Source organism: Vigna unguiculata, chromosome 1 (assembly GCF_037176805.1).
Source record: "Vigna unguiculata cultivar grain cowpea cultivar isolate G323 ecotype 2 chromosome 1, ASM3717680v1, whole genome shotgun sequence".
In the NCBI taxonomy this organism is placed as follows: Eukaryota; Viridiplantae; Streptophyta; class Magnoliopsida; order Fabales; family Fabaceae; genus Vigna; species Vigna unguiculata.
Genome location: NC_140792.1, coordinates 22,502,580 through 22,511,406, shown reverse-complemented (window position 1 = coordinate 22,511,406; position 8,827 = coordinate 22,502,580).

The window sequence follows — 8,827 nt, the reverse complement described above, 5'->3', positions numbered from 1 at the left end:
TCCTTGAATATGGTGTTTTCATGTTCTAACCTTGTCTTGTGTAGCTATCTTTGAATGGTCCACATAAAAACAGTGCTGGGAGCAACGTGTGCGTTTTTGAAAAAAATACTGGAGCTAGCTCAGTGGTCCAAAAGTAAAGTTCTTTATATCAAAAGAAAGCTCTCTGAGTCTAGTTTCCAACAAAAAAAGAATTAACGCATTTGGAGTTCTGTGGAGAGAGTTATGATCAAATGTGTGAGCAAAGGTCAGAGCTGCCGAGAATACGTAAAACAACGTTTTCAGGTTATGTTGTGGCAATTTTGACTTCGGCTTTGTGACTCTTTTGCTCCTAAATGTGGTTGGATAACATGTCTTTTGATGCTTACTCTTTGAGCCTCAAATACATGAGTTTAAATGCATGATAGCTATATGTTTGTGTCTTTGTGTATGTCATGTTGAGTCTTTAAATGTGCCTAACTTTTGCTTGAGTCATATGTCATATGTTAACTTGAAATTTTCTTATTCTTGTCTTTCCAAGTATTTGAATATTGCATTCACTTTATGTCTTGCTTGATGTATGCTCCATGAAATTGATTTTGGCCTAAAACTTGAGGAACTAAGTGTCCAAGCCACCTAAAACTCTTTCTCACCATTTTATGTAACTAGTTGTGGAAAGAAGAAAATTTTACACCAATTTTTGCCTAAAAACCGAGAGCAACCTTGCTCCTTGGTGAACTAAAAGTGTGTTTTTCACTAGGTGTTATGCTACTAGTTTTTCATACTTGAGAATTGGGTGACATTGGCTAATTAGTTCCATGCTTTAACTTGGTTATGATCTTTCTTGGTGTATGCATGATTTAAGACTTGAAGATGTTTGTCAAGTGCTTTCCATAGAGTCTTTAAAATGTGCTTTTCGTGTTTTAGTCTTGTTAAAAGTTTTGTCTCAAACTTTTCTTTTTTAGAGTTTAGCTTTCCTTGTTTTTGTGCTTTTCTTGCTTGTCACTAGGTGTTCTTTGTTTTGTCTTAGTAGTTTTCTTTTCTTGAAACTCTTGGGATGTTGTGGCCGAATCACTTGTATTGCATTTGAAAGGTTTTGAACAAGTTTTTAAAAGTGTTTGCTTCACTCCTTTGATGAATTTTGAGTGCTAGCTTTGCCTTGTTACTTTGGGAGAGTGATCTAAACACTTGGGTTACATTTTGGTTGGATTTGGTCTCGGTTTTCATGTTTTCTAACCTCTAATCCATTTATTTTGTCTCGGATTTGAGTGTTTTTGTTGTAGGAATCATGGCAAGTTCATCAAATGCACCTACACCAAACAAAAACAATACATTGATGAGATTGCTTCGGGATTTGGAGTTGTCTAGGAAGGAGGCCTTTGAACAATTGAGGAAAGACAAGGAGCAAAGTGACCTAAGAATCCAAGAGCACATTCAAAGGCTTGAAGATAGGGAGAAAGAAAGAGAGCCTAGGAAAAGAGAGCATTTTAGGCGCAACCCATCACAAGAGAAGCAAACTCCAAAGATTCCTAAGTTCTATGGTGGAAGTGATCCCAAAATCTTCCTTGATTGGGAAGCTAAAGTTGATCAAATTTTCATTGAAAATCATGTAAAGGATCAAGCACAAGTTGATCTAGTAGTTTTAGGATTTTTAGAGTATGCCAATACTTGGTGGCATAAAGTTTGTAAGAATTATGACCAAGGGCCACCCGCGGCTTCTTGGATGGACATTAAAACTCTTATGCGCGCTAGATTTGTTCCTCCCTCCTATAGGAAGGAACTTATTTTAAAGCTCCAAAGGCTTCACCAAGGTTCTATGAGTGTGAGTGAGTACTTTAAAGAATTAGAGTCTCAAATGCGTAGGGTTGAAATAAAAGAGACTAACAAAGAGAAAATAAAAAGATTTGTGAGTGGTCTTAGGAGAGACATACAAGACCAAGTAGAGTTGTATGAGTACTCCACTCTTGAAAATGTTTTCACACTTGCCCTTGGGATTGAAATTCAATTGAAAAGAAAAAGAAGGGCAAGGAAGAGTTACTCACCCAACCACTACTTTAGTCACTCATGGAAGGGAAAGGATAAAAAGAAACATGATAAGTTCCCTTCTAACTTTCATCAAGAACCACCAAGTAAAAGTAAGTCTCCAAGTGATCACATTCACCATTCCACTTCTTCAAGATCAAGTTCCATTAAATGTTTTAAATGTTTGGGTTATAATCACATTGCTTTAAATTGCCCAACCAAGAGGACCATGATCTTAAAGAAGAGTAATGATGTTGAAAGTGAACACTCATCTCCCCATTCTCTTTCAAAAGAATCTTCTTCCTCTAGTAAAACTAAAATTTTAGAGAAAGACCCTATGTTATTAAGGCGCATGATAGGTCAAGATCAAAGTGAGCTTGAACCAACTCAAAGAGAAAACATTTTTCAATCTAGATGCAAAATTAACAAATGGGTTTGCTCTCTAATTATTGATGGAGGAAGTAGTACCAATGTAGCTAGCACAAGGTTGGTGGAAAAGCTTAGCTTAGAGACCATTCCTCATGCTAAGCCCTACAAGCTTGCTTGGATAAGTAAAGAGGGAGAAATAAATGTCAATAAACAAGTCTTAATTAACTTCTCTATAGGAAGCTACAAAGATGAGGTGCTATGTGATGTTGTTCCCATGGAAGTCACACATATCTTACTAGGTAGGCCATGGCAATTTGATAAACAAACTTTACATGATGGCTATACCAACCAATACATTTTCTTCAAAAATGGGAAAAAGACAACTTTACTACCTCTATCACCTCAAGAAGTTAATAAGGATAGAAATATAATAAGAAAAGATAAAGAAGAAAAAGAAAAGGGGCAAGCTTTCACCAAGGTTTTACTTGCCTACAAAAAAATTCTTCCAAAGCAAGATGTGCATCACTCTTCCTTCTCTTCCCAAGCCAAAAAGGAAAGCCTAAAGCATAAGCAAGAGAGGAAGAGTAGTCTAGAAAATAAAGATGGCCTAACCAAAGCTAGGGGTAATACCCTTAGAAAGGATGGAACAAAAGCTCATAAAAGGGAGGTGCAAATCCTCCCCCAAATCAAGTCAAGTTCCATCCACAAAGGCTTCAAGAATTTGTGGTCAAATTCTCTCCAAGAAGGGGAGGATGATGAAGGATTGACCCCAACCAAGGATGAAGGCACATGCTTAAGAAGACTAAGCATGTTTAGAAAGGAAGTTCACTAATCCTTCATCCCTTTTCATTTGTGTTTATTATTTTTGATTCCCAAAGTTGACTTAGTTGAATCAACTTTAGTTGACTTGTTGACCTTTGACTAGGTTTGACTTATTGACTATAGTTGACTTAACTTAAGCCAACATGCTAATCTATGTTTATTTGCTTTGTAGGTTAATTAGGAGTAAGAAAGCAATGCTAGGTGGCGCATGGTGATTGGGGAGCATAAATGATGTGGAAGAGAGAGTAAAGCAAAGGCATAAAGCATAAAGTAAAAGGCATGAAGCAAGTGTACCTATGTACCTTTGGTCTCCTTTGTTTTTAGCACTCTTTGGCCACTTTTTGGAGACATATGAGACACATTCTTTGTCTCCTTTTGTGCTAGAACGAAATTAGCCTTGCACACACCATAGCTAGCTCTTTTGTCTCTCATTTTTTGTAACCTTATTCGACCTAGTTTCTAGAAGCTAGGGTTAGGTTTTTGTAGAGACATCCTTAGGTATCTTTTATTTGCTTAGAGGCCCCTAAACTCTTCTATATAAGGGGTGCTCCTAGACATGTAAAAGGGTTGAACATTTTGAAGTAAAAACACTCTTGTGTCTCAACCATTTGTGAGAGTTTCCTCCCTTAGGAGTGAAACTTTTAAGCCTTATCTTGCATAGCAAGTGGCGGCACACATCCACTCATCTTCAAGGTTGCCATGGCTTCTAGCCTAGCCTTGTAGTGGCGTGCTTCTCACATTTTTTACCATTTCTTCCCTTTCCATTTTATGTTTTCTTCTTTCTTTAATTGTTCTTGGTTTTCTATGGTTTATGTGCTTTCCATTTCCTTTTTGTTTGAATCAATCCATCATCTTTTTCTCTTGAGCTTTGTGAAAGGAACCTTCACATCTAGATAGCATGCTATCTTAATGTCCAATGGGGATTTCACTTAGTTTTCTTAATCAACTCACACCATATTCAATAATCTTAAAAAGGAACAAGATAATCCTTCATCATTTACGTACAACTTTTTAGTGATTCCCTCATGGCTCAAATAGAAGCTAAAAGCGTGTTCATGTGAACTAATAATTGAACCTGTCAATCTTCAACATCTTCAAGAACTTTAGACTCATCAATGATTCCTTCATGTCCAAAAATATCATGCACAACTTCATCTATCTCAGAAACAATTGACAAGCAATCAAACTAATAGTCTAGAGTTAATTATTTAATGTAAAGTAATTTTAAAAACAATAATATATAAACTTACCACTAGGATTTTTCAGAAAATCCGTATAACCAACTTTGAGTACAAATTAACATTTGTACATGATCAGGAAGAATAGAGCTTCTATATTTGGAAAGTACACGCCCACCTTTGCTAACAGTTGACTCTGAAGCAACAGTAGTAATGGGAATACTAAGCACATCTCGAGCCATTATAGACAACATAGGGAATTTTTTCTCATTAGTCTTCCAATATTTGAGCACATCGAAATCTTCACTTTCTTCATCATCTATTGTTGGTTCATCTAGGTAAACATCTACCCCGCTCTTGCCAATTATAGATTTTGATTCATTTTGATACATTTTAAAATCCTACAATTAATGTATGACATATTAATTATCAAAACAAAACAAGAACAAATGAAAATAATGAACACTAAGTAAAAAACACTTACTGAAATAATCCTTGATCTTTTGGTCCTACTCTCTTCGATATTGGATTGAGACATGGAGATGAATTCCTTAGGAGATTGGTAAAGAGAACCACAAGAGATAGACAAGTTCTTTGCATATTCTCCAAACAACATCTTGAACTTTTCTAACACTTTCTTAGTTTTCTCTTCATAAGTTAGAAGATCCAATTTTTTATAACAATACATTATAAAATCAACCTTTATTCGTGGGTTAAGAATAGCTCCAAAAGCTAACACAATACTATACTCCTTCCAATACTTTTGAAATTTCTCCTTCATATTCAAAGCCATTATCTTTAAATGGCATCTTCATTCAATAAATTCTCTTCAATGATTAATTGAATCTTCCAAATTTCCATAAAATACAAATTTGAAGTGAGATAGGATGAACCAGACATCATGTTTGTGATGTCATAAAATGGTTCTAAGAATTGACACATTTTCTCTCCCTTACTCCATTCCTCAGAAGATGGACAATTTTTATAACTTTTATCCACCACTTTGAGAATTTCAAAAGCTTTTTTGTATCTTATTGCACTTTCAAGCATCAAATAAGTCAAATTCCATCTTGTAGTCACCTCTAATCTCAACCCAATGCTCATATTTATGCCAACATCACTAACACATTCTTTGAATTTGAGAGTTCTTCCATCCGATGATTTAACATACTTAACACTCTCTCTAATGTTATGAAGTGCTTTGTCAACCACCTTTAAACCATCTTGAACTATCAAATTAAGAGTATGAGCACAACATCGAACGGGAAAAAACTCACCATCACACAATAAATTTCTCTGAACACAAAGATGACTTTTTAAAATATCTTGTAAGGTATTATTTGTAGAAGCACTGTCCAAGGTAATAGAGAAAATTTCTTATCAATACCCCATTGCTTTAGGCAATCAAATACAACACTTTCTAGTTCAGCACCCGTGTGTGGTGGTTTCATTCGACAAAAGTTAAGAATCTTACTTGTCAATTTCCAATTTTCATCGACAAAATGTGCGGTTAGGCAAATATAACCCTCAGAAGTAATTGCAGTCCAAACATCAGAAGTTAAACAAATTCTATTAGGAATCCTAGACATGATCTGCTTAACTTTATCCCTCTCTTCAATGTATTCCTTCTCCACATCTAAAACAATGGTGTTCTTACATTTCATGTCAACCTCAGGATTAATGTATTTTACCACTCCCTAATTCCTTCATACTCAACAAAATTATAAGGAAGACCATGTTTAATTATGGCTCTCGCAAGTAACTTACGATGAACCTTTTGATTGATTTTCCGTGTCCCAAACTTTCCTTCTTGATCAAGATTGAGATCCACATCTAAGTTTGCAATACTTTTACATGAATAGATATGTCGACTTAAATGTGAAGTCCCATATTTGTTTTTGGTTTTAGGATTTTTTCCAACTTTGTAGTGATGGCCACAATACTTACACAAAGCCTTTTCAATTCCATCCTTGTCTTTACCTATTATTGTGAAAAAATTCCAAACATTTGATGCTTCTTTTTTATTTGTGGCAACACTTTCAGATGGACCAGGAGTTTCAAATACAAGATCATCATCCAAATTCAAAGGGTTACTCTTAGAGGGATCCATATCTTAAAGTTATTCTACACAACTGCATAGAATATTTTAGCACAAATGATTCAATCTTCATTATAATGATTAAAATTGCTAAAGAATATAGATGTGACAACTCATACACAAAATATCCCAATTAATAGCACATATATACACAAAGAATATATCTTCATTTGTACATTACTAATTTAACATTTGTGCATCATATATCTAATATATCTAACGTAAAACAACATACTAACAATTTTATAATTAAAAGCCATATATGCATAAAATGTACTAAAATCTGATGTAAAGGTCATTATTTTACTATTAATAGAATATAATATAACTATAATACAAACATTACCAATCTAATATGTTTTGTAAAGTCTTTTTCATAACTCATGATATATGCACCAGTACCACGTAAAAGCCATCATATCTAGACAAGAAAAAGGTAAAAAAACTAATTCTAAGCATCCTCACATCATTTAAGTTCTCTCACTGTTATATTAAAGTATATTATTTTTTATACAAAAATGGTTAAAACAAAGTTCTAAAGAAAGATAATGGACATAAGGAATTATTAAAACTGTGAATAAATATTAGGCTGCTAGCAACATGGCTTTTTAGTGTTGTTAAGCTTTGTCTTTTAAAAAACAAAGGCATTTATGACTTTCAGTGCTTATGTCCCCATCTTTCCCACTTCTCTGACCCATTTTCCCTCCTCCCCCTTAACTTGATCATACACAAATACAATGATGTAGTTTTTATAGTTTTTCCCCAATGCTTCTTTTGGGAGCAATACTTTGGTCTGATAATTTAATAAATATCTATGTCATTTTATCTTGATCATACCTTTGTTTCGCCTTCATGCACTTTTGCACTTTTATCTTCCAATGATCAACCATTTGCCATTGTTGAATAGTATTAACTATAATCCAATCTTGTGTTTTGGGATTTGGAAGAGTTTGATCGTATCGGCAAACACTTTTAATGATGTGGTAGCTAGAAACAAATGATTTAGTAGTTGTGTAAAAAAATTTTACACTATAATATGTTTAACTAATTGGATGGAGTTTTTATAAATGCAGAATGTATCCACTATAGCCTCTGCTGGTTTAGAAGTTAATTTCAGGAAACATTTGAAAAATATATATTGTTAACTTTGCATCAACTCAAATTTTCTTTTGGACTTTTGCGATATCAGAAGATTGTAGAAATTACAGTGCAAACACATATAAGAATCATATTGAACCAAAAATAGATTGAAGAAAAATATTGATTTCTTATCACGATTATAAGAATTAGAAATTGCTATTAAGTAAAACAAAAACAAGTGAAAATGAAATGATTTTAACAAGAATGGTAGTGAAAGAAAACACCAAAGCAAGGAAAATTACTTTGTGGTGACTTATAACTACCATACAGGAAATATATATGTTATAAAGTCTCACTCCAATAAGTCACTCTCTCTCATCTTTTCAAATTATTTTTCCCAAATTCTAAAAGGAACTACTTTTTTCTACCTTCTTTCTTTTATTCAAATATAGTAATAGGGAAACTGAAAAGAAAATCTTGAAATATAATTGTATAAGCAAACTAATCATAAACTAAAATTCAATGAGAGAAAATATGTCTTCAACTATGTGTTCTTATATAAAGTCATGAATTTCAGATATTAGAATGAAAATTAGAGTGAATTGCCAAAGAAAAACGCAGTATATAAACACATAACAAGACTATAAAACAAGTTATGCATATGTGGGTAACGTGGTACTGATAAAACAAGTTTCTTAATGCAAAAGTTGTTAATGTCAACATGCATATAGGATAGACCAATAGACACAGTCTTAAGATTAAAATGAAATGAAGATACAAAAACCTCAATCATAACAAAGTTTAGAAGTTGCTTCCATGTGTGATCTAAACATAACTTAAGATACAAACTACATCATTACACTTCTTAACATAGAGTACTGTCTGCACATACTAAAATAGAACAAAAATAAATACATAAACGTAATATCCATACCAAAAAATATAATATCCATAAAATCTATCAAAGATGAAAAACATGTTTACCTCAAAGAGTTCAAAGGGATTGTAGTGCTCTGAATGTAATAAGTAAACTGCAGTGCTTCCCAGAGTCACAAATACAAAGCAATAATTTGGTACATGAACTGACCTTGTTTCCTTTATAGCAATTCAAAATATATATATATATATATATATATATATATATATATATATATATATATATATATATATATATATAACAAAACTCCAATAAGAAAACAAAGAATCAGTGATGTTTATTGATAAATAGAAGGCAAAAATCATAATCAATTCTACCACTCGTTGACAATTCTACCACTCGATC